Genomic DNA, 26,075 nt, shown 5'->3' with positions numbered 1-26,075 from the left:
GGCGAGCGGGCCAGAGGCGCGGCGAAGATGCTCCAGGTCCTGGTGCTCCAGGTGAGCGAGCGGCCCGCGCACGGACGGTCGGGCCCGGGTCGGTGCAGGCGGGAGGCTGGAGTGCGGGTGGGGGTCGCTTCAGAAGGGGGCGCGTGCGCTGTTCCGGACGACCCCGGAGGGCGGTTGCTGCGAGCTGTCTCGCACTAGGTGTGCGTGCCTGACTCGGGCACGTTGGCAGGTGTGTCGGTGCCCCGCACACCCCAGCCCACGTCCGCCCTAGGTTAGGGCCCTCGCGGGGAACCGTGGACCTGGCTCCCGCCCTTCCCCCGCCGCCCGCAGCCCTCAGGGCTCGGCTTCTGGGACCCCCCCGCCCCCCCCCACGCCGCCCTCTCCTCACGCGGGTGTCCTGGTCCCCGGGGCGGGCATGGGCCGCCACCTGGGAGACTTGAGGTGCAGGGAGGGCTCCCGAGGAAGACTGAGGGGAGGCGCTGGAGGAGGGAGTTTACAAACCGGAGCCAGGGTGTGGGATGGGGAGGGGCGCCGCGAAGGAGGGGGATGGGTGGTGTCTGTGTTCTGTGGATTCACCCGACCAGAGCGTCACACACCCCCGAAGCCGCTGACTCCTTGCAAGGAGGCCTGGCTCTCAGACTTTTCAATTTGTTTTATTTACTTGACAGAGTTAGAGACAGTGAGAGACACAGACAGACAGAAAGGTCTTCCTTCCTTTTGTTCACCCCACAAATGGCCGCCACGGCCAGCGCGCTGTGCCGATCTGAAACCAGGAGCCAGGTGCTTCCTCCTGGTCTCCCATGCGGGTGCAGGGCCCAAGCACTTGGGCCATCCTCCACTGTACTCCCGGGCCACAGCAGAGAGCTAGACTAGAAGAAGAGCACCTGGGACTAGAACCCGGCGCCCATATGGTTCGCTGGCGCCCCAGGCAGAGGATGAACCAAGTGAGCCATGGCGTCGGCCCCTGGCTCTCAGACTTTGAAGGGATTTCAGGTCTCCCTGGGAGGCTCCTCTGCACTAGTCAATGTTCTCCATCAGTCCTAAATATGTCAGTCCCAATTCCTTCCTGTGAAAGGGCTCTCACCCATCGTGCCACGTGCACGCCCGTGGGTGCAGGACTTGGGCAAGAAGTGCTGGGCTCGTGCCCTCCTGCTTGGGAACCCGTGTGTGTGTTGGGCCCTGGAACCTGCTTGTGTCTCCCCTCAGCTCTGCCCGGCCTCCACTTATGACTGCGACCTGGCTCACCCTTGGAGCAAATCTTCTGTCCCTTATAGGAGTATTTGCCCCAGTGAGGTCCAGGTTCCGGCTGTCCTGATCCAGATTGATGTGGCATTTCCATGGATACGGTGCCCCCTCCCACCCTGTGCCCATCAACAGGTGATGGGGTACCCTCAGGGTGGTGTGCATGTAGGATGGGAAATTATTTAGCTTTCACATTGTTTAGTTTTGAGGTGTCCTCTTACACGTGAGGATGTCATATGAAGTGAGGTGACCCAAGCAGAAAGGCCCACGTGCTGTATGATTCTGTGGGCGAGTTGAATGGCAGCTGCCAGAGGTTGGGTTTGTGCGTACAGGGCAGAGATTCACTTTTGCAAGGTGAAGAATTCTGGAGATGGCTGGTGCTCGCGGTTGCACAACAGTGCCAGTCTACGTAATGCTACTGAACTGTACACTTAAAATTGCCCAAAAGGATGAATTTTATCTGGAGTTTGCCACGACTTTTTAAAAACATTTACTGGATTCTGTCCCGGTTGCCCCTCTTCCAGGCCAGCCCTCTGCTGTGGCCAGGGAGTACAGTGGAGGATGGCCCAGGTGCTTGGGCCCTGCACCCCAAGGGAGACCAGGAGAAGCACCTGGCTCCTGGCTCCTGCCATCGGATCAGCGCGGTGCGCCGGCCGCAGCGCGCTGGCCGCGGCAGCCATTGGAGGGTGAACCAACGGCAAAGGAAGACCTTTCTCTCTGTCTCTCTCTCTCACTGTCCACTCTGCCTGTCAAAAAAATAAAATAAATAAATAAATAAATAAATAAAAAATAAATAAATAAAAATAAAAAGATTTACTTATTTGAATAACAGAATGACAGAGACCAACAGAGAGGGAGATCTTCCATCCACTGGTCCATTCTTCAAATGGCCGCAACAGCCAGATCTGGCAGAGTCTGAAGCCAGGAACCAGGAACTCCATCCGGGCCTATCATGTGGGTGGCAGGGGTCCAAGCACTGGGACCCCGAGGCACATTCCCAGGGAGCTGGATCAGAAGTGGAACAGGCGGGACTCGAACTGGTTCTTGGTGGTCATGAGACAGGAACCCGGCAGAGAAGAGAAGCAGTGACCCAGAAGACAGCGGCCTCCCTGAGTGACGCAGACAGAGGCGAGAGCTGTACCTGGAGAGCCGCATCACCAGGAGCCCTGTAGCAGGGCAGCTGTGCTGTTCCTGAAGAGTCCGGCCTGCAGGAGACTCTGCCACATCTGGCGGGGCCGAGACCTCTCCTGGCTAAGGAGGGCAGAGAAGAGCTGTTGGCTGCCAGGAACGTGAGGAGGGCTCGCACGCCCCAGCTGGTTAGGTGCCGCGTGTGATGTCTGCATCGCACCTCAGGGTGCCTGTTCAGATCTGACCGCTCAGCTTCTGGTCCAGCTTCCCGTGTGCTCACATGGGAAGGCAGCGTATGATGGCCCAAGTACTTTGACCCCTGCCCCTGTGTAGGAGGTCAGAGTGGAGTTCCTTCCCTCCTCCCAGACTTGGCTGTTGTGGGCATTTGGGGAGTGAACCAGCAGATGGAAGAGCTCTCTCCCATCCCCCACCTTGCTCTTGCTGTCCATCTCTCTCTGTCACTCTGCTTTTCAAATACATAAGTACACACAGCATATATGAGGAAAGCAGCCCGGGCCACACACGTCTGTGTTTGAAATCTGGGAGGCCGTAGCACCCTGATGGCTGGGCACGTGGCCTTGGAGCAGTGGCAGAAAGCAGTAGTCCTCGGCCTTCCCTGGGAAGCTCCTGGAGGAACTGGCAACTAGAACTGTGTGTGTTGCTGTCTGCAAAAACTGGGCCCGGCTTGCATTTTACAGGTTTTAGAAGCAGATTTTTTTTTTAAATGAAACATTCTAGCAGCCTCAACATTTAACATTAAAAAATTTATTTATGTATTTTCATTGGGAAAACAGGTCAGCAGAGTTCTTCCATCTGCTGGTTTACTCCAGAATGCCCACAGCAGCCAGAGCTGGGCCAGGCCAAAGCTGGGAGCCTAGAGCTCAGTCCTGGTCTCCCACATGGGTGACAGCGCCACAGTGCTCGAGCCATCATCTGCTGCCTGACCAGTAGGCACGTTGGCAGGAAGCTGGATTGGTGGTTGTGTGGCCTTGATGTGAACCAGGCACTCTGAGTGTCCCAAGCCGTGACCTGACTGCTGCCCCAAACGCCCACCCCTAAGAATGCTTTGTAAACGTCTTTCCTAAATTACTCTTTGGAAAATTTCCAAACACAAAAACAGCATCATGAATGCCTGTGTGTACTACACCCACACTAACTGGTTGGTAACGCTTTGCTGCGTTTGCACTTCAGAAATATGTGTATGTAAAAATTACTTTTTCTTTTTTGGTTGAGCCATTTGAGAATGAGTCTAGCACTCAGAGCACTTAAGTGATTTTTCTAGGAACAAAGCCTTCCTCTTATAGAACTATAATGTAATCATCACACTTGAGAAATTTAATGTTGGTGCAAGTCTGTTACCTGATACACAGTCTGTACTCCCTTTGTCCTGATAAGGTCTACTGTAGCTTGTTTTCTCTGATAAAGAACCCAGAACTACACACTGCATTTAATTGTCATGGCCTTGTAGAGTTCATTCAGGCAGTACATTGGTCTATCTTTGATGATACTGAAATTTCTGAAGAATAAGGGCAGTCACTTTGCAAAGTATTCCTCAATAATTATAACTATATTAATATATTTAGGTTAGACACTTTTAGTAAAAATGCTACATAAGTTATGCCACGTCAGAGGACAAGATGTTTTAAAAAAAAAAAATTGATGCTGGGGCCAGCATTGTGGTATAGCAAGGTAAGCTACCACCTGTGATGTCAGGACCCCATATGGGCACCTGTTCAAATCTCGTCTGCTCCACTTAAGATCTAGCTCCCTGCTAATGTGCCTGGGAAAGCAACAGAAGATGACACAAGTGCTTGGGCCTCTGCCACCCATGTGGGAGACCCAGATGAAGCTCTTGGCTTCAGCCTGGGCCAGCCCTGGTCATTGCAACCATTTGGGGAGTGAGTGAATTGGTGGGTGGAAGATCTCTCTCTGCCCCCCTCTCTGCCTCCCTCCCTCTCTAACTCTGCGTTTGAAATAAATAAGTAAATCTTTTTTAAAAATTCAGATTAATTTAAAAATTTTAACTTTTTATTAGAAAATACATTGGAGATGCAGAAAAGTGTGGAAAATAGTATCAATATTGGGACACCCACCAAACTCTTATCTATTTGAAAGGTAGAGACACAAGGAGAGACACAGCTCTCCCATCCCTTTGTTCACACCCCAGATGCCCACAGTAGCCAAGGCGGGGCCAGGCCAAAGCTTGGAGCTGGGAACTCACCCTGAGTCCCCCACACTGAGGACAGGGACCCAGTCACTCAAGCCATGGTCAAGAGGCCTCCTAGAGTGTGCACTGATTAGCAGCAAGCTGGAATCGGCATCAGAACGTGCACGGAAACCTAAGCACTCCCATGTGGAACGCAGACCCGGCCTGAGGATTCACTGCTATGACAAAAGCCCACCCCTATTTTTTAATTGATGTATAATTTATTTACAGAAAAATTCATTCCTTTTTGTGTAGACTTCTGTATTTTGAAAAATGCATAGCATCGTGAAATCACCCCAACAGTCAAAATGCAGAAGCATTTCCTCACTTCCCCATATTCCCATGATGAAGCTCCTTTGTAGCTGTATCTTTCTCTACCTGTAATGCTTTATAAAGAAGATTGTTTTCTGCTGCTATTAGTTTTTCTTTTCTAGAATGTCACAGAAATGGGTGCCTGCAGAATCCCAGAGCAGTAGTGGCCTTTCACTGTGGCTTCTTCAAAGACGACACATTGGATACTGCTTTGTGTTGCTGCATAGGGTCAGTGGCAGAGTAGTATTCCGTGGTGTGCACACACAGCAGTTTATACTCACAGGCCACTTGAGTTGTTTCAGTTTAGGGAGATGATGAACAACACTGCTATAATCTTTGCCTACAGGTAGTTGTATGGACTCGAGTTCATTTCATTTGGGAGAATAACTAGGATGGAATTGCTTGTGTTTTAACTTTATGAGAAACTGATGGACTGTGTTCCAGCATAACTGCCTTTTTGCATTTCTGTCAAAAATGTCTGAGTTCCCTTTTTCTCTCTCTCACTGTCTGACTTTGCCTGTCTAATAAAAGGGGGGGGGGGCGCAGCGCCATGGCTCACTTGGTTAATCCTGCACCTGCAGTGCCGGCATCCCATGTGGGCTCTGGGTTCTACTCCCAGTTGCTCCTCTTGCAGTCCAGCTCTCTGCTGTGGCCCGGGAAGGCAGTGGAGGATGGCCCAAGTGCTTGGGCCCTGCACCCGCATGGGAGACCAGGAGAAGCACCTGGCTCCTGGCTTCGGATCGGCGCAATGCGCCGGCCATAGCAGCCATCTGGGTTGTGAACCAACGAAAGGAAGACCTTTCTCTCTGTTTCTCTCACTAACTCTATCTAATAATAAAAAAAAAAAGTATGAGTTCTATTTGCTCTTCATCCCTGTATACAGTTAGTATTGTAAGGTTTTTTGTTTGTTTGTTTTTTAAAGATTGATGATTTTGACAGAGTTAGAGATCTTCCATCTGCTGGTTCACTCTTGAATTGGCCACAAAGGTGGGAGCTGGGCCAGGCCAAAGCCAGGAGCCCCGACTCCATCTGGGTCTCCTTTATGGGTGCAGGGGCTCAAGCGCTTGGGCCATCCTCCACTGCTGTCCCAGGCACATTACATTACAGGGAGGTGGATTGGAAGTAGAGCAGCTGTGACTGGAACCCACGCCCTTTCTCCAGCGCCAGCCTCACCTGATGGCTGTAGACTCACAGCTGAGACTTGGACTTGAGGTCGGATAGTGAGTCCTCCAGTTGTGTTCTTCTTTCTCATGATTATTTAGGCTGTTCTAATTCCTTTGTCTTTTTTTTAAATAAAAGATTTATTTTTATTTATTTGAAAGTGAGAGTTACAGAGAGAGGTAGAGCCAGAGAGAGAGGTCTTCCCTCTGCTGGTTCACTCCCCAAATGACTGCAACACCTAGAGCTTATCTGATCTGAAGCCAGGAGCTTCTTCCAGGTCTCCCACGCAGGTGCCGGGCCCCAAGGACTTGGGCCATCTTCTGCTGCTTTCCCAGGCCATAGCAGAGAGCTGGATCAGAAGTGGAGCAGCCAGGACTCCAACCGACGCCTATATTTTTTGCCGCCGCTGCAGGCTGTGGCTTTAACCCGCTGCACCACAGCACCAGCCCCTAATTCCTTTGTCTTTCCATGGAGGATCTCATTATTAGCATGCTGATTTGTAACCACCCCTTCCCTGCAAAAATCCATCATTAAACCTGCTGGAATTGTGTTGTATTTCTAGATCACTTCAGGGGAAAACAGCCGTTTCTTAATTATGGCCCCCACAGGTGCTAGGGGGCATCCCACCCCCAGCATTGCGCAGCATCGCATGAACGGCCTCCATTACTGTCAGCCACCCCTCAAGGCGCATAGTCCATGGTGCTGAGGGTCCAGTCGGGCCCTCCGCTGAGGTGGATGGACAACCCCTGCCCCAAGGGTGACCTTTTTCGTTTGATCAGTAATTTTTTTATGATCTTGTCCTCATCACCTATTTGTATACAAAAGTTGCTTAAAATTTTAAAACCAATCTAAAGAGACAAAAACTAAAGGATTGCTGCATTTATTTAACTGGGCAGCTGTTCCCTCAAGCTTCGGCCCTGCGTAAGTCAGTCCACTTCCAGAGTTTCTCTGCAGCCACCAGCCCTGCTGGTCTCTTTAGGGCTGACCCTCCTGTGTCAGAGGCTCAGCTTGTACGGTATTGCTGCATTTGAGCTGCACTCCAGTGTCAGCCCACCTGCCTGTCTGTGTTGTGGTGGGTCCAGGGAGCTATCTTGAGGACTTTGACTGTAGTAGGGGTGGATGGAACAAGGGTCTGTTTATTTCTAAGAGTTTGTTTTATCTGTTTGAAGGCTTTTTTATTTGATTTAAAGATTTTATTTATTTGAGAGGTACAGTTAGGCAGTGAGAGGGAAAGACAGAGATAAAGGTATTCCTTCCGTTGTTTCACTCCCCAATTTGCCACAATGGCCAGAGCTACGCCGATCTGAAGCCAGGAGCCATGAGCTTCTTCCTGGTCTCCCACGCAGGTGCAGGGGCCCAAGGGCTTGGGCCATCTTCTATTGCTTTCCCAGGCCATAGCAGAGAGCTGGATCGGAAGTGGAGCAGCTGGGACTCGAACCAGCGCCCATCTGGGATGCCAGCACTTCAGGCCAGGGTGTTAACCCGCTGCACCATAGCGCCAGCCCCGAGAAGGCTTTTTTACAATAGAGGACTTTTCCCCACTTTGTGGCTTTCTAAGTCTGGAATTTGCAGGTCTAACAAGCAAATTAGATACAACAGGATCTAAAACAAAAAGATTGAATCATTATTAGAGTACCTAGGAAATGTGTTCTCTAAACCAGGAGCAGGTTTTCTCACAGAGAGAGGCATGTAGGCCTGGCCAGGTACGTATGAGGCCCGACCTCTGTCTTTACATGGGATAGTGGAAGAGACATCATAAGAAAGGTGTGAACCTCTTGAGGGAAGACGCCCTGTTGACTCCATTACCTAGGCGGCCTGGGAGAAGAGCTGGCTTGAACAGGAGGTTAGTACAGAACAGGCGGCACTTCTGAAAGGAAGATTGCAGTCCTGCCTGTCCTGACCCGAGGCCTTGCCCTCAATGGCAGTAGTTATCTTGGAAGCCGGGCAGAGTAAAGGGCTCTTTGAGCTTGGAGCCAGTAGGATCTGTGGTTCTAACCTGGGATCCCTTCAGCCCCAAGGCAATTCCATTCACCCAGCTCTTGACAGAATTTGGTAGAGGCTGGCTTTTTTCAGGATGGCTGTTTGCCCCATCTCCTGGCTTTCCAAATTGAAGCCTGATGCCATTTGGGATGGACTGGCCTCACTGGGTCTCGTTGATGGCAGAACACTGTGTAAAGTATCTATTAGTTGGCTTGACAGCTATCTTTACATTCCTCCTGCTAAAGCAGACCACAGAGGCATCCTCTAAGATGTCAGTTAAGGGGTTGTTGAGTTCTGTCCTTAATCTTTGGTGGCTGAGCTAGAAGTCTGTAGTCACAGGCATGTTTTGACAGTTTTTTTTTTTTTTTTTTTGAAACAATGCAGTGCCCATGAGGAGAGCTATGTTCTTTAAGTAAGATCAAAACATGAAGATCGTTTCACTAATTTGTCTATAAATTTTGTTATTAATTTGCCAAGAACAACTTTAACTTGGACTTTAGAGGGAGCAATGAGCACTGTATTATACCTCTAACTATATTGTTTTTAGATAAATAGTACACCTTTATGGTTGCAAATACCTAACACAAGTGCAACTTGTTTGACCAGCAGACCCAAATGCAAACATGTCAATAACTTAAAAAAAATTTTTTTTTTAGTTTTTCTGTACCAACAAATTGAGAACAGCCTATTTATCATATTTATTTAAGTCAGGTGCACCAGAAAGGTAATTTGTGTTAATTTAGCAGTTTTTAATAATTTTTATATAGACACACAATCTGCACATAAGTATCTGGCTCCTGCCATCGGATCAGCCCGGTGCGCCGGCTGCAGCGGCCATTGGAGGGTGAACCAACGGCAAAAAGGAAGACCTTTCTCTCTGTCTCTCTCTCACTGTCCACTCTGCCTGTCGGAAGAAAAAAAAAGAAAAGAAAAGACAAAAAAAAAAATTAATGGGGCTGGCTCTGGTGCAACAGGTTAACGCCCTGGCCTGAAGCGCCGACATCTCACGTGGGCGCTGGCTCCTGGCTTCAGATTGGCACAGCTCCGGCCATTGCGGCCAATTGGAGAGTGAACCAGCAGATGGAAGACCTCTCTAACTCTGACTTTCAAATAAAGAAATCTTAAGAGTGTTAATTTTTTTTTAATCTATGATGTCAGTGACCACCCGAGGCTGTTGACATGAGCTGCCTAGACTAAGGAAGCCTTTTGAGTCCACAACTCTCAGTATTTGGACAAGGCCAGAAGCAAAGTGGAAGTTCTCTCCTCCTTTAGAGAAAAGTACATCCTCTTTTGATGGCTGCTGCTTTCCACTGGGGCCTCACGGAGATCCTTCATGTAGAACATTTTTGCCACAGTGTCTTGGCTTTCTATGCTTGACATGTAAAACAAGTCCATATTTAAACAGACTTTTAAAACTTTGAAACTTTTAGAACTCAGCTGTTTTTAAACAAGTAGAACTTAATGAGACAACGATTATCTCAGTAGGATACAAAAAGACTATTTTCCCAAATATCTATTAACACTTAAGTATTTCATCAACCTCATTGCTTTTACAGAGGATCAGATTTTAATCTTACGTCAAAAAAAAAAAAAAACAGATTGATAACTTTTGTAGCTAACAAAAAAATTGTATAACCAATTAAGACTTCCACACACCTTTTGCAACTACCTAAACCGTTTTATCTTTTCCATTCCAATCTTACAATCCATGTCCTTTCTTTATTATTTCACTAAGAAGCACAGCTTTGACTTGGCAACCTTTTTTCCATCTGTTGATTTTCTTGATTTACATTGAAAATCACAATTTAAAAGAATATCCCGAATTTCAACCTTAGTTACTTCTGAGCAGTCTTGAATTATTTTTATTTATAGACAGCTTATGAAAACCTATTTGTCAACAAATCCAGAGTTTTTCATAGACTGTAAGGTGTTAAGAGTACCTAAGTTTACTTGTGGACACATGTATCTCATTTACCTTTACCCAATTTACATTTAGCAACTACACAGATTGTTAGGGTTGGAGTAGCTGGGGTTCTGGCCTTTTGTACCCCCCTCCCCTGCCGCCCTGGGATGAGAGAACTGACATCAACGGAGACAGGTCACTTCATTAAGGCAAAGAGGGAGAAGCATCCTGTTCTAGAAAAGTCTGGTCTGGAGTGCACTTGGGGCTGGGGTTTTATGTGGTTAAGGAGGGAGTTTGCCACTGTCGCTGTGGGGGAGGGAGAAGACTTTGCAGCTGGTGGAAAGTGGAACTAGGGGGCTCTGGGAAGCCTTGGGAACTTTCCTCAAATCTAATTAGAAAGCTGCCCTGTGCAGCTCATCTATTTAATTAGTTGTTTTGCAAGGAGTCTGGGGGAGGTTGCACCTGGTTCCCCAACCAGAGGAGGTTGCACTGGTTGTCAGAAGGAAGGGAGGAAATGGGGAGGGGATGGGCTGAGGACAGAGGAATGGGGAAGGGGCGATGAGCCCTTTACAGATGACTGAAGATACTGGCATTGTATCATACTTTGTCTGAATTAATGTCAGAACTACATTTATATGGAATTTTATTTTTTATAAAACTGGAAATCAGTTTTATCAACCTGAGATCTGTTAAATGGCCATTTTTCATTTAGTCACCTGCTGTCTGGCAAGGGTTAGCATCATTGCAGAACCTGTAATGGTTGCATAGAAGCCAATAGGGATTACAGTTGAAGCCTTCATAGGTAAGCCGATGACAGCCACATTTCATTCCCAGGACAGATTTCTCTTTCTTCTTTAGACCTTGGGAAAGCCTCTAGCACAACCTCAGTGGTGTCAGCTAGAAACAAGTTTAAGTAAAAGACAAAGGCCTCTGCCACACTTGGGGAGGCTCGGTTCCTGCACCCTGCTTGGCTGTTGCCGTGAGAGCACAGGCTCTTGTTCTGCAGGGAGGGCTCTGCTCCGGCACTGAACCCTGAGCTGCTTCCCGCCCTCTGCTTGGCGGGCTCCACTCTTTCCTTGGGGTGAGTGTCCAGGCTTTTTTGTTTGTTTGTTTGTTTGTTTGTTTTTTGTTTGGAGGCCAGAGACTAGTTAAAGCAGTGAAAACAGATTTTATTCAGTACCTCCTGAGGAGAGCTGAGCTCCATCACCAGTGGTGCGGAGGTGCCTGGGTGTTTTAAAGGGAGGGCTGGGGTTGGCACAGCTCAAGGGAAGAGTGAGAAGAGGTCATTCAGGGTAAATGCGTGATCCCAGCTGTGTGTGCTAGCTGGAAGTTATGGAAGTTAGCACGCTGTCATCTTGCAGAAACTGGCATGGCGGCCCTGGCCTCATAGGAGTGGCTACTGAGCAGGGACACACTTCCAGATTTGTAAGCTTTTTTGAGTGAAGTCTCTAAGAACGGAAGGTTGGGGCCTGCCTCAGATGATAGCCTGAACAGTCAGTTCTTCTGGCATTGTGGAGCTTATTCAGGCAGGCAGGCAGGCAGGCTTGCTTATTTATCAATTTTATTTAAGAGTGACAGGGGTCGGGGGAGAGAAATAGCTCTTATCTACTGATACACTTCCCAAACGCCTACCATGGCCAGGACTGGACTGAAGCCAAAGCTGGCAGTAGGGAACCCATTCCAGGTCTCCTGCATGGGTAGCAGGAACCCAGTTGGGCCATCACTGCTGCCTCCCAGGCTCTGCATTAGCAGGAAGCTGGAGTCAGGAGCTGGAACTGAATATTGAATCTTTAGCACTCTGGCGGGGGGATTCAGTGAGTGTCATGACTGTTAGGCCACATGCTCACCACTCAAGTGAGCACTTTAATGAATAATTGCAGTCATCCCAGGGTTGTGGCCTTGTGCTGCTGGAAGCCGGAATCTGGTTGTCTCTGAGTGCGAAGGACTGAATGGAGCCACATGCCCGGAGTGCTGTTTCTAGGGGCAGCAGCTGTAACTGCGTGCTCCTCTGAGCCCTGCACTGCTCACGTACTCAGTACTCCTTGCTGTCTCCCCCATTGCCGTTCAGGACTTGGCAAGGATGGGGGGGGTGTTGATGTGCAGACATCAGGGCTCCCTCTATGGCTCTATTTCAGAATTTCTCCCCCTAATCCTCACTGGCACTGACAGCTCTGATTCCTCGAGCCACAGTGTGACTTTGTGTTGCGTTGTTGCCACTCTGTACAACTGGGAGGTGTTCTGGGATAGTGCCCAGTGAAGTTCCTTCTTTCGAGGGTCAGCTCTCCAGTGTCTGTTGCTTTTGCTAGCTCTTCATTTATTTTGTGTTTTTTCAGGGTTCATAATTGTGATGTGTGTGTAACTTATACACTATTTTGTCCTTGCCAGAATGACTGCTGTTCATTTTCCAGTTATTTATTATGAGAATAGTCAAACATTCAGAAAAATAATACGATTACTAAGATGAACTCTTCTATTCCTGCCACTGGTAACTTAGACTCCATATCTCTGGGTGTTTCTGCTTCCATACCTTTTCAGTAGACAGAGTTAGGGAAAACCTCTGAAAAATCGTGCGTTCTGGCCGGCTCTGTGGTTCACTTAGCTAATCCTTCGCCTGTGGCACTGGCACCCCAGGTTCTAGTCCCAGTTGGGGCGCTGGATTCTGTCCCGGTTGCTCCTCTTCCAGTCTAGCTCTCTGCTGTGGCCCGGGAAGGCAGTGGAGGATGGCCCATGTCCTTGGGCCCTGCACCCCATGGGAGACCAGGAGGAAGCACCTGGCTCCTGGCTTCAGATCAGTGCAGCACGCTGGCTGTAGCGGCCATTTGGGGGGTGAGCCAACAGAAGGAAGACCTTTCTCTCTCTATCACTAACTCTGCCTGTCAAAAGAAAAAAATCATGAGTTCTTTTTTAAAATTTAATTTTATTGGCCAGTGCCGCGGCTCACTAGGGTAATCCTCCGCCTTGCGGTGCCGGCACACCAGGTTCTAGTCCCGGTTGCGGCGCCGGATTCTGTCCCGGTTGCCCCTCTTCCAGGCCAGCTCCCTGCTGTGGCCAGGGAGTGCAGTGGAGGATGGCCCAAGTGCTTGGGCCCTGCACCCCATGGGAGACCAGGAGGAAGCATCTGGCTCCTGGCTTCGGATCAGCGCAGCATGCTGGCTGTAGCGGCCATTTGGGGGGTGAGCCAGCAGAAGGAAGACCTTTCTCTCTCTCTCTCTCTCTCACTGTTTAACTCTCCCTGTCAAAAAACAAATCGTGAGTTCTTTTTTAAAATTTAATTTTATTTATTTGAAAGAGTTACACAGAGAGGTAGAGACAGAAAGAGAGGTCTTCCATCTGCTGGTTCACTCCCCAGATGGCTGCAACAGCTGGAGCTGTGCCAGTCGGAAGCCAGGAGCTTCCTCCAGGTCTCCCATATGGGTGCAGGGAACCAAGTTCTTGGGCCATCTTCTGCTGCTTTCCCAGGCCACAGCAGAGAGCTGGATTGGAAGTGGAGCAGCCGGGACCCGAACCGGCACCCCTATGGAATGCTGGCGCTTCAGGCCAGGGCTTTAACCCTCTGCACCACAGCGTCTGCCCCAAATCATGAGTTTTTAGTGATGTTGTCAATCAAACTTAATTTGGGGGTGACTGGTGCTGTGGCATAATAGGCTAAGCCTTTGCCTGTGGTGCCTGCATCCCTTATGGGCACCAGTTCATGTCTTAGCTACTCCTCTTCTATCCAGCTCTATTGTATGGGCTGGAAAAGCAGTAAAAGATGGTCCAAGTATTTGGGCCCCTTCACCTGCATGGGAGACCCAGAAGAAGCTCCTGGCTCCTGGTCTCGGATCTGCCCAGCTCTGGCCATTGTGGGCATTTGGGGAGTGAACTAGCGGATGAAAGACCTTTTTCTCTGTCTCTCCCTCTCTCTCTAACTCTACCTCTCAAATAAATAAAATCTTTTAAAAAATTTAATTTTCCATTTTATAATTCTTTCCCCTAACAATAAAAATAACAATAGTAGATAACAATAGTAGGTAATAATAACAAGAGTAGATAAGACCCATCAGAGAAGTCAGTCTAAGTTTCATCCTTATTCTTTCTACTCCATTCTTTTCTCCTGTAGGAGGTAATCTGTATTTGTTTTGGTTCATCTGCTGTCATTTAAAAAAATATGAGCAGGCTGTATATATATTCATACTTATTTTTCTTACACAAAAAGAATACTAAAAATGTTCTGAACCTTTTATATATATGGATGTTTTAATAGGTATTTTAATAATAAGAATATTTTTAATATTTATATTTTTAAGCTACAGGAGACCAAATAGAACTGATTGCTTTTTGAGTTGTACTACATAATTGAGAATTGCATATTATTGATCACATGTTTTAAATTTTATCTTTGGCTCTTTGGTATGACCATTTAAGAGAAAGGTAGTTGTCAAAAATGATAGATCACTTAAATTAGAAAGTTACATGGTTCTAAGGTTTATTTGGTTTTAAAATAAATCATGCATTATTTTATAATCTTTTAAAAATTCTGCAGGTTGAAGATCCAGATTGCTTCTGGGTTATTATAAAAGGATGTAGTCCCTTTTTGGATCATGAAGTCGACTATCAAAAACTAAATAGCGCCATGAATGACTTCTATAACAGCATGTGTAAAGATATAGAAATAAAACCATTAATGTTGGAAGAAGGACAGGTATGTATCTGAATGCACTTTATTTATTGTATCTTTATTATTATTTAAAGATTTATTTAGTTGAAAGGCAAAGTTAGAGGGACAGATAGATCTTCCATCCTCTAGTTCAATCCCCAAATGGCCTTAATGACCAGGACTGGGCCAGGCCGAAGCCAGGAGTCAGGAGTTCCATCAGGATCTCCCACGTGGGTGCAGGGACCCAAGGACTCAGACCATCTTCCTTTGCTTTCGCAGGCTCATTAGCAGGGAACCAGACTGGAAGTGGAGCAGCCGGAGCTGGAACCAGCACCAGCCTTTAATTATCCTATCTTGAAACACTAATCAGGATGTAGGGGTGGGTGTTTGGCCAGGTAGTTGAAACACCACCATGTTAGAGTGTTTGCATTCGGTTCCTGATTCTAGCTTCCTGCTAATACACAGACCCTGGGAAGCACCAGATGATAGCTCAAGTAATTAGATCCCTGTTACCCACCTGAGAGACCTGGATTGAGTTCCTAGCTCATAGCCTTCACCCTCTCCCCCACGGCTGTTGTGGTCCTTGGGGAGTGAATCATTGGGTGGGAGTGCTCTGTCTACCAGATAATTGTTAAAAATATTTCAGGAGCTTAGAATGATGAATGTGATTAGACTATTTTAACGTTCATGGTTGTTGCCTTGTGTTAGGTTTTTGGGTTGCATGAGACTCAGGCTGATGGTGGCAGGGGGTGGTGCTTGTGTAGGTCCAAGTGGGGCCTTGGGATAGATGCCATCCAGATCCAGGTGTTAGGGCCGTCTTCCTGGCGGTGGGAGCCAGGGCAGGTATACGGACCTTGGCAAAGAGGACCTGGGGTTTTCAGTTCTGGGCCGTGCCTCCCTCTTTGGTTGCTCATGGCTTTGACCGACTTGGGATTGTTTCTGCTCTGTGCTCCACATCAGGGCTTCTTTGCTTTCGTGCAGCCTCAGCCACCATTGCTGTGGTCTGATTTCTCTTGGGTCAGCCATGTTCCAAGTGTGAACTTCGGTAATAGCATGGAGGGGAAGGACATGAACACTCGTTAGGAGGGAGACAAGACCTCATCTGATTTCCTTCCCTCGTGCCCACAAATGTCCTTAGTGACCAATTTGTTATTTTTCCATACCAGTGACTTACTGGAGGGATGGAACGGGGTCAGTGGTCCTTTAAGTGTAGTCTTGTTTGGGAAAGCATGATGGGCTCCTCACAGTGAGCATTTACCCAGGAGGTTAGTGCTTTCTCCCTGTCCTTTTGTGGAGAGGTGGTTAAACAGGACACTGTGAATAGATTCGGGGTCACTTGTTTTGAAGAACAGGCGTGCTGTTACCTTCACGTGGGTTTAACATGGGAGAGAGTGCCACTTGCAAGCCATGCTAGGGTGACCCCTCCTTCGTGGCACTGCTGTGAGTGTTTCACTTCATGCTCTCTCCATTCAGTGGCTGTCACTGCCCGAATCCACTTTCATTTGTTTTCTTTTTTTTTAAAGAGTGATTTATTTATTTGAAAGTCAGAGTTACGCAGAGAGGAGAGGCAGAGAGAGAGAGGAGATCTTCTACTCCCTGGTACACTGCCCAGTTGGCCGCGACAACCAGAGCTGTGCCGATCCAATGCCAGGGACCAGGAGTAAGCTCCTGGTGCAGGGGTCCAGGGACGTGGCCGATCTTCTACTGCTTTCCCATCCATAGCAGAGAGCTGGATTGGAAGTGGAGCAGCCGGGGCTCGAACCAGCGCCAATATAGGATGGTAGTGGCTTTACAGGATATGCCACAGCACGGGCCCCTCATTTGTTTCAATATGGTGATTTCTCCCACTCCTTCTGTATTGGTGAGCTGGAATTCTTCCTGTTTAGCACTTTCCTTTCAGCTGATCCCTGTTTCCTGGGGGGCCTTTTCCTGGGAGACAGTGCTCAGTTTGGGCAGCCTCCTACACCTGTGTCATCTCCTGTAAGTGGGGTACAGGCTGAGACGATGTGGAGAGGAGCCTTTAGGGCTGTCATCACGTGACTAGAGGTTTGACTGCTGAACGTAATAAAGCCTGCCTTCTGTTTTGCAGGTCTGCGTGGTGTATTGTCTGGAGCTACGGTGCTGGTGCAGGGCTGTCATTAAGTCAATCATGTCTTCAGCAGACCATTACCTGGCAGAGTGTTTCCTTGTAGACTTCGCCAGGTACATTCCAGTAAAATCTAAAAAGTACGTATGTGTGTTTTTTTTTTTTATTTAATGAACATAAATTTCCAAAGTACAGCTTATGGATTACAAGAGCTTCTCCCCCCCGTAACTTCCCTCCCACCCACAACGCTCCCCTCTCCCACTCCCTCTCCCCTTCCCCTTCACATCACGATTAATTTTCAATTATCTTTATATATAGAAGATCAATTTAGCATATGTTAAGATTTCCACATTTTGCTCCCACACAGAAACACAAAGTGTAAAATACTATTTGAGTACTACTTACAGCATTAATTATACACCTAAGAGTAATTGTGTATTAATTACAGAGTTCAACCAATAGTTTTAAGTAGAATATAAAATGCATCTTTTGTATTGTTGTGGCTTCCCCTCAACCCTGACCTCCCTCCCTCCCGTGGCCCTCCCCTCCCCCACTCCCTCTCCCATCCCGCCCTTCATCACGTTTCATTTTCAATTACCTTCATATACTGAAGATCAACTTAGTATATACTAAGTAGGGATTTCCACAGGCTGCACTCACACAACCGAACCAGGTATAGGGTATTGTTCGACTAGTAGTGTTGTTTTTAAGTTTCATAGTAAAACACATTAAGGACAGAGATCCTACATGGGGAGCATGAACCCAGTGACTCCCGTTGTTGATTTAACAATTGGCACACTTATTTATGCTGTCAGCAATCACCCGAGCCTCTTGCTATGAGCTGTCTAGGCTATGGAAGCCCCTTGAGTTCACCAACTCTGAATTTGTTTAGACGTATGTGTGGTTTTATGTCTGTTTGCCTTACTCTCTTTAAGGAGATAATGATGAATTTTAAAGGAGAATGTCAGTTTTTAAAGTAAGGGGATTACCTTTTGCAAAAAGAAGACATTGAGAGTTTTTGTGCCTTAAGAAATGAAAACTTGGGCCAGGCATTTGGCGCGGTGATGAAGTCATGACTTGGATGCCTGTGCGTCACATCAGAGTGCCTGCACTTGAATCTCAGCTCCACTCTCCACTCTGGTTTTCTGCCAGTGCACCCCCGGGAGGCAGCAGATGAGGGCTCAAGTTGACCCCTGCCACCCACACGGGAGACTGAGTTCTGGACTCCTGGTGTCAGCCTGGCTGTTGCCGCATTTGAGAAATGAATCAACCAGTGGACAGGCATCTGTGTTTGTCTCTCTGTCTGTGACTTTCAGATAAATAATGAAGGAAGACTGCAGGTTTCCATTCTGCGTGCATGACTAGAGGAGCAAATGGTCCTAATGAGGACAGAGAGAGTGACTGTGGCCTTTCTCCACTTGCCTGCCTAGGGTGGGGCAGGGCAGGTTCAGGCTGTTCCCTTCTCGTCTCCTGGGTGCCCTGTGCCAGCTGCTCTCTGGCCTGTCCTCTTAGTTTGCACGTGGGATGGGGTGGGTCCTTCAGTGCGGTTTGCCTCACCACCAGGAGGTAGAGAGAAACTCTCCGTGTCTCCACGGAGGAGGAAATTGATGGCCACCCTCAGGTTGCAGAGAGCAGATTATATACTCAAGTGTGTATTCCTGGTTGTTCTGCGTCACAGAGTAAAGGTGTGGCTATCACGTAGGGTGCGGAGACAGTTCAGGCTCGTCCTGACTGTAACCTTCATTGACTGTGGGACTGCATGTCACAGCTCACTAGAAAACATTAGCACATCACTGTGTTCCTAAAGTTGTATTGATAAAATGCATGAAGTTTTAATAAATGGTTTCTGGGGGTGGGGGGAACATGCCAGCACACGAGGCTGGTGCTGTGGTATAGTAGGTTAAGTCGCTGCCTGCCGTGCCAGCATCCTTTATGGGCACCCGTTCACTTTGAATCCAGCTCCCTACTCATGGCCTTGGAGAACAGCAGAAGATGACCCAAGTGCTTGGGCCCTTGCACCCATGTGGGAGACCCAAAGTAGCTCCTGGCTTTGGATTGGGCCAGCTCTGGCCATTGTAGCTATTTGGGGAGTGAGCCAGAGAATGGAAGACCAAGCTCTCTGTCTTTCCCTCTCTCTGTCTATAGCTTTACCTCTCAAATAAATAAATGTTAAGGAAAAGCTAGCACAAGTCACTGTTGGTGTTTAGTGATAATTGTCCCATGGTTTGTCCCAGAGTCAGAGGATGTCCATTTAATAGGCAAACACAAGGGCTCTTATTCCAGTGCAAAAAGAGCAGAGCCAGCTAGCCTTCGGTGCAGTAAGAGGTGTCTCTCACGTAGAGGAGTTTCGTGGCAGAAGGGCTCACCAGACATGGAGGATTTGCAGATACTCAAGGGAAAAGTAGGTGCCTCCCCAGCTTGGGATTCTGCACCTCTGTGACCATAATTGTTATAAAAGTACTTGGGGTCAGCGCTGTGGCATAGCGGTACAGTCACCAACTGCAGTGCCGGCATCCCATATAGGTGCCGGTTAAAAAGCCCAGGCTGCTTCACTTCTGACCCAGCTCTCTGCTATGGCCTGGGAAAGCCGAGTCCTTGGGCCCTGCACCCGTGTGCAGGAGGACCTGGAAGAAGTTCCTGGCTCCTGGCTGTAGATCCGCACAGCTCCAGCCAGTGTGACCAATTGGAGAGTGAACCTGTGGATGGAAGACCCCTCCCTCCCTCCCTCTCTCTCTCTCTCTCTCTCTCCCCCCCTCTCCCCCTCCCCCTCCCCCTCTCCATCCCCCTCTCCCTCTGTGTAACTCTTTCAAATAAATAAATATTTTGTTTTTAAGTACTTACTGTGTTTAGCCATCATGGGAGCTTTTCCTTTTGTGTTTGGTGTTTTGAGTTTATTTTTGGCAAGAAAATCAAATGATTAAGTAGAGCTCTAACCTATCTAAGACAAAGGGTAGGGCTTCAGGGAAGAGAGCTGCTTGATGGTGAGGAAATATGTTGGCATGTCTGTTGCTTGCCTTGTCACCTCGCCGTCCATCAGCTGTTTTGTGCAAAGTTGGCAAATACTAATTTTTAAAACATCTGTTCATAGACAGCAATGTTGGGGTACTTCTGGTCACGTAGTAAATGGAATTTATTTCACAGGCTTATTCATTGTTATTCAGTGTTTCCTTTTATTTTTCACTTTTTATGTATTTGAAAGGCAGAGAGACAGAGAGAGAGACAGAGACAGAGACGAGAGCGGGAGAGAGAGCGCGTGCCTTCTTGTTTCACTTCTAAAATACCTACAACAGCCCTGGGTAGGCCATGCTGGAGCCAGGAACTGGAAACTCAATGTGGTCTCTCCTGTGGGTGGCAGAGACCCAGCCACCTGCTGCCTCCCAGGGCCTGCACCAGCAGGAGGCTGATTGGGTGTGGAACAAGAACTGGAGCCCGGGTGTTCTGACACGAGGTCAGGGCATCCCAAGCAGCATCCCAGCAGGTAGGCCGCATGCCTGCCCCTGTGCAGTATTTCTGTTCCTTCTTTCCCTCCCTTCCTCTCTTCCTCCCTCCTTCCCTCCTTCCTTCTGATTTGTGGTATGAAAGGCAGAGTGACAGAAAAGGAGAGAAAGAAAGAGAAGTGTATCTTTCATCCTTTGGTTTACTTCTGCAAATTCCCACAACAGCCAAGCTGAAACCAGGAACCCAGAACTCTATCTGAGTTTCCCATGTGGGCACAGGGACCCAAGTACTTGAATTGTCTTCACTGATGTCCCAGGCGCATTAGCAAGGAGCTGGATCGGCAGTGGATCTGGGCCCAAGCTGGCACTCGCAAGGACACTGGCGCCGTGGGTGGCGCCTTCACCTGCACCACAGTGCCAGCTGCACAGTGTGTCTTAACCTGAGGAGCCTCACCAGATACACTCTCCCTGAATTCCTGCCCCTGTGCCATGAAATTTTGATGCCACAGATACACTGAATCACTATGTAGGATCTCTCTGCTTTTACAGAAAGATTTTTTTCCACCCTCCAAGAAGCAGTTTTGTCCCCTTGGCCAGATGTCTCCAAGCATCTGTTGGAGGCTGTGTTAGAATCAGAAAGGGATGTCCTTTACTTTGTTTTACGGCAAGCATGTTACTGACCTAGGTGAACTATAAAGGAGTCTGTTCTGTGTTGTGTGTTTTATAATGGAACTCTCTCTGCTTCATTTGTCAGCATCCGAGTTGCAGTGGAATCATTTATGCAGCTTCCCTACAGAGCAAAAAAGTTCCGGTTGTACTGCATGAAGCCTGTTACATTGCACATTGACTTCTGTGAAGACAGCACCGAGATTGTGTAAGTACAGGTTCTGAAGTCACAGGAATCATGAGTAAACGCCTTCAGTTCATGTCTGCATTTATGTGCCATCAGTTACCCGCGAACAGGTTTTGAAGGTCTGAGTTCTGCAGGAGGCAGCCTCTGAGTTGGTGCTGGTCAAACTAGCTGTGAGTAGAATTCTCAAGCACCCACTCCAGGGCCTGAGCTCTGTGTCTTTTGACTTAAAAAAACAACTTATAAAAAGTAGTAGAGGCCGGCGCCGTGGCTCAATAGGCTAATCATCCGCCTTGTGTCGCTGGGACACCGGGTTCTAGTCCCGGTTTGTGCCCTGGATTCTGTCCCGGTTGCCCCTCTTCCAGGCCAGCTCTCTGCTGTGGCCAGGGAGTGCAGTGGAGGATGGCCCAAGTGCTTGGGCCCTGCACCCCATGGGAGACCAGGAAAAGCACCTGGCTCCTGCCTTCGAATCAGCGCAGTGCGCCTGCCGCAGTGGCCATTGGAGGGTGAACCAATGGCAAAGGAAGACCTTTCTCTCTCTCTCTCTCTCTCACTGTCCACTCTGCCTGTCAAAAAAAAAAAAAGTAGTAGAGTAATTCTAAAGAAAAGCTTTCATGAAATAAAACTGCTGGAGCATTAAAAAAAAGTTGACCACATGCCTGCCTCTGTCCTACGTCTTTCCTCCTGGAGGCCTCTGTGGGCTGTGCAGGCTGTGACCTTCCCACCCTCCGTTGGTGCACTTACATACCCATGTGATCGTGGATCCTGCCCTCTGTTAGTGCACTTACACACCCCTGTGAGCCTGGCACCTACCCTCTGTCCGTGAGGTTAGACACCTCTGTGGGCATGGACTTTCTTAGGAAGAGAACAGGCTGTCTTGTTTGCAGAATTAGCTTAGGAGTAGCTGTGGAGGTTCTTTGCCAATCCATATCCCTCTCCTAACCACTTTGAGTCTTTTTCATGGGTGACTATGACCGATATGGTTATTGGATTTAACCAGTTTCTTCTTGACAGCCAGCTAGATTTTCAAGCCATTTTGTGCTGTGTGTTCCCATAAGAATGTGGGTATATCCACGTAACTTACATCCCTGTCACGGCTCCTTCCTCCTGGTGTGTGGTTACTGTGTGATGTTTCCCTAGAGTGGGCCCCTGCACCAGGCTGTATTCTGCACGGTGTGCCTGTGATCTCTGCTCTTTAAGGAGCACTACTGAGGGCTGGATTTCTGTTTCTGTAGTCTGTGGGGCAGCCACTCTCACCTGGAGCTCCTCTGTCTCTCACTTCCCAGACTGTGGTGTTAACAGAAGAAAGGCTGTATAGGGAGCAGCCCAGTCCTGTCTCTATTTGCATAAGCTGGTACTGGTGCACTGTGCGCCCTGAACTCGGAAGTTACCTCTGCTCTGTGGCCCCTTTGGAGACCTCGTGCTCCACGCCCCACCATGCCCATCACCACAGTTCCCTTGGGAGGTGAGTGCATCACTCTTGGGACCAGCCTCAGAGTAGTATGCTCCAGTAAGCCAGCTTGTCTCTGCTTGGGTCCGTGTGTCCTGCTCGGCTGCTCTCTGGCATCCTGCTCTGTGCTTGTGCACTTCTGCTCTGCAGTGAGGAGACCCGCTGAGCAGCCCCTGTGCTGTTCCTCTCGCAGAGCAGCCAGCTGCAGGCCATCCAGGTGTGGTTTGGGCAGCAGCTTGTGCTCCCCAGCTACCCCTTGGGCAACCCGTTTCCTGTCCTTCTCACCCCCTTCCTACTGACCCCCTTTCCAGGACTACTGGGGTCTTTTCCACCCTCAGGATACCCCTGGGGTAGGTGGAGGACTTAAGAGTAAGTTCGTTTTTTTTTTTTAATTTCCAAGGATTTTTCTTGAAGAGTTGAAAAGAAAGGGGGAGAGATCTTCCATTTGCTGGTTTCCTCCTTAGATGGCTGTGATGGTTGAGACTGAGCCAGGCTGAAGCCCGGAGCCTGGACCTCCATCTAGTTTCCCAAACGGGTGGCAGGGCCCAAGGATTTGGTCCATCTTCCACTGCTTTCCCAGGAGCATTAACTGGATTGGAAGTGGAGCAGCCAGGACTTAAACGGGCACCCATTTGGGATGCTGGCGTTGCAGGCAGCAGCTTAACCAGCCACGCCATGGTGCCGGCCCCAAGAGGAACTTTTCTTACTGGGTTTTCATCGTCATCTTTGGCAGGTGATGCCTTTGCACTCACATGTTATTAAGAATAGTTTTCTTAATGTGTATTACAGTTTTTGACAGATTTGTCAGATTTCCCTCCAGAAAGATTATAGCAATTTATACTATCATTATTGGGGTTTCTTTTCCTATACAACCTCATTAATAGGCTTTTTTTTAAAAAAAAAAGATTTTATTTATCTACTTGAAGGAGTTACACAGAGGAGAGGCAGAGAGAAAGAGGTCTTCCATCCGCTGGTTCACTCCCCAGTTGGCTGCAATGGCCAGAGCTGTGCCGATCCGAAGCCAGGAGCCAGGAACTTCCCCAGGTCTTCCCACATGGGTGCAGGGGCCCAAGGACTTGGGCCATCTTCTACTGCTTTCCCAGACCATAGCAGAGAGCTGGATCGGAAGAGGAGCAGCCGGGACTTGAACTGACACACATATGTGATGCCAGCACTGCAGGCAGTGGCTTTACCTGCTGCACCACAGCACCGGCCCTGTTACTAGGCTTTTTAATTTCTGCTTGTTTGCTGGGTGAACATGATCTCTTGTTTTAACTTGCATTTTTTCACTTGCAAAGTTGGGTATCTCTTTAGTGTTTATTGTGTGTGTGTGGAGAGAGACTGATTTACCTGTTATTTTAGATTGATATTTCTCTTCAGTTATTTGACTTTATCTTATTAGAAATCTAATATTTGTTAAAAAAGAAAAGCTCATTAAGTATTTTTTATGTGAATAGTTTTAGAACTGCTATATTGTACTTTATCCTTGTAATTTTTTTATTTGAAAGTCAGAGTTAGCGAGAGAGAGAGAAATATCTTCTATCTACTGGCTTACTCCCCAGATGGCCACAATGGCTGATTCTGGACCAGGTGGAATCTGGGAGCTCCATCTGGGTCTCCCATGGTGGTAGCAGTGGCCCAAGCACTTGGGGTACGTTCTGCTGCTTTTCCTAGGCCATCAGCAGGGAGCTGGATTGGAAGTAGAGCGGCCTGGAAATGAACCGGTGCCCATAATGGGATGGAGGCTTCACAGACAGACGGTGGCTCCACCTGGTACCCCGTAACACCTGCCCCCTGTAATTATCTAGATGTAGTGTAGATACTACCTTTCTTAGTAAAAATAAAAATAACTACTACTTTTGAACATTGATTATGTCTAGGCTGTGGGGTAAATATTCTCTATATACTTCCTCATTTGATCTTTTTTTGTTTGTTTGTTTGTTTTTTTTTTTTTTTTTTTTTTTTTTTTGTAAGAGTTAGAAGTAGATAGTCAGCGAGAGAGCAACTCCATTCCTTCCATTAGTTCACTCGCCAAAAATCCGCAGTGGCCAGAGCTGAGCTGATCCAAAGCCAGGAGACAAGAGTTTCTTCCAGGTCTTCCACATGGGTGCAGGGACCCAAGGACTTGGGCCATCCTCTACTGCTTTCCCAGGCCATAGCATAGAACTGGATCAGAAGAGGAGCAGCCAGGACACGAACCAGTACCCATATGGGATGCCAGCACTGCAGGCTGGGCTTTAACCCACTGCACAACAGCACGCCACCCCCCATTTGATCTTTAAAACAACTCTCGGAAGGAATGGATCTCGTGATACAGCCGATTAAGCCACTGCTTGGGGCACCTTTGGTTCCATACTGGAGCACCTGATGTAAGTCCTGGCTGCCCACTTCCAGGACAGCTTCCTGCTAGTGCCCTAGGAGACAGCAAATGGTAGATCGAATCCTGAGTACCTGCCACCTGTGAGGGTGACCTGAGTGGAGTTCCGGGCTCCTGGTTTCGGCATGGTCCAGGCCCAGTTGTTGAAGACATTTGGAGAGTGAACCAGTAGATAGAAGATTTCTCTCTCTCTTGCCCTCTCTGATGCTCTGCCTTTCAAATAAATAAAAATGAATAAACATTTAAAAAACTAAAATAACTCTTGAAGTATGGTGGTAGCATATGTGATAGATCCAAACAAGAGAAATGTAAAATATTTTATTCTGATCTTGACTTTTTATTTTATTTTTATTCCTTCTAAATTTTGGTTTCTCCTGATTTTCTACTGCCTATACCTTGTCCTATGATTTTCTTTCCAAAGCATAGGCGAGATGTAGAAAGGTTAAGTTGATAGAGATCAAATGGGAGGTGGCGAATGGGTGCTCTAGTGGGCAGAGTGAGGACCATAGCAGCCGCTTCCCCACAGCTGCCCCTACACTGTTGGCTTAGCCGACATGTACTGATCCCTCTCTGTGCCAGCCTGTGGAGACGCAGTGATCTCAGAATCGCTGCCCCAGGGAGCTTGTGTTTTGATTTGTCACAGGTAACTGATGTTGCAGCAGGCAGTGCCAGGTGGTGAGCACAGGTCACCTCACTGGGGCCCTGGGATGTGAGTTTGTGTTGGTGCAGGCAGCAGTGTGGAGAGAGGTGTGTCACAGGAAGTAGCTGGGGTCTTTATCCCCACCCGGAGCAGGGCCAGAGCTGTGCTCTCTGTTGTGTGCATCGTGTGCTTGATTGGTCATGCAGAAAGAGCCCTGTGTGTGGTTTACAAAGCAAGATAGTGTACTAACTAAAGTGTCCTTGGCCCTCACTGGAGTGTTGCAATGTTCCCACTGGTTTCCTTTTTCTGGTCCAGGGTGTGAGCCAGGCCTCCAGCTTGCCTCCAGTGTCCTGTCTGGTTAGTCTCCCAGAGTCAGGGACAGTTCTTCAGTCTTCCTTCATGGCCTGGACGCTTCTGAAGAGTCCTGGTCAGTTATGCTGCAGAGGAACGTTCAGTTTGACTTGGCCTGATGTTCTCATGATCAGACTGAGGCTGTGCGTGTTGGCAGAGAGAGAGAGGTCTGCCATCCACTGGTTCACTCCCCAACTGGCTGCGACGGCTGGAGCTACGCCGATCCAAAGCCAGGAGCCAGGAGCTTCCTCTGGGTTTCACACACAGGTGCAGGAGCCCAGGGACTTGGGCCATTTTCTGCTTTCCCAGGCCATAG

At 48.3% G+C, this 26,075-nt stretch overlaps 1 protein-coding gene across 1 annotated transcript in view; it reads right to left on the bottom strand.

Annotated features, from left to right (window-relative positions):
* Nucleotides 1-7,240: 7,240 nt before the first annotated feature.
* Nucleotides 7,241-26,075, bottom strand: part of LOC100348543 (zinc finger protein 302) — a 202,889-nt gene continuing 184,054 nt past the window's right edge. The window contains exon 8 of the transcript XR_016224735.1: nt 7,241-7,454. The gene's annotated coding sequence lies outside the window, so the exon portion shown is untranslated. The remainder of the gene's footprint in view (nt 7,455-26,075) is intronic.

This window comes from Oryctolagus cuniculus, chromosome 18, assembly GCF_051225735.1.
Source record: "Oryctolagus cuniculus isolate XC-2025 breed Fujian yellow rabbit chromosome 18, ASM5122573v1, whole genome shotgun sequence".
NCBI classification, from domain to species: Eukaryota; Metazoa; Chordata; class Mammalia; order Lagomorpha; family Leporidae; genus Oryctolagus; species Oryctolagus cuniculus.
Note: the sequence above shows the minus strand (reverse complement) of the source record. Positions and strands in the feature narration are given on the sequence as shown.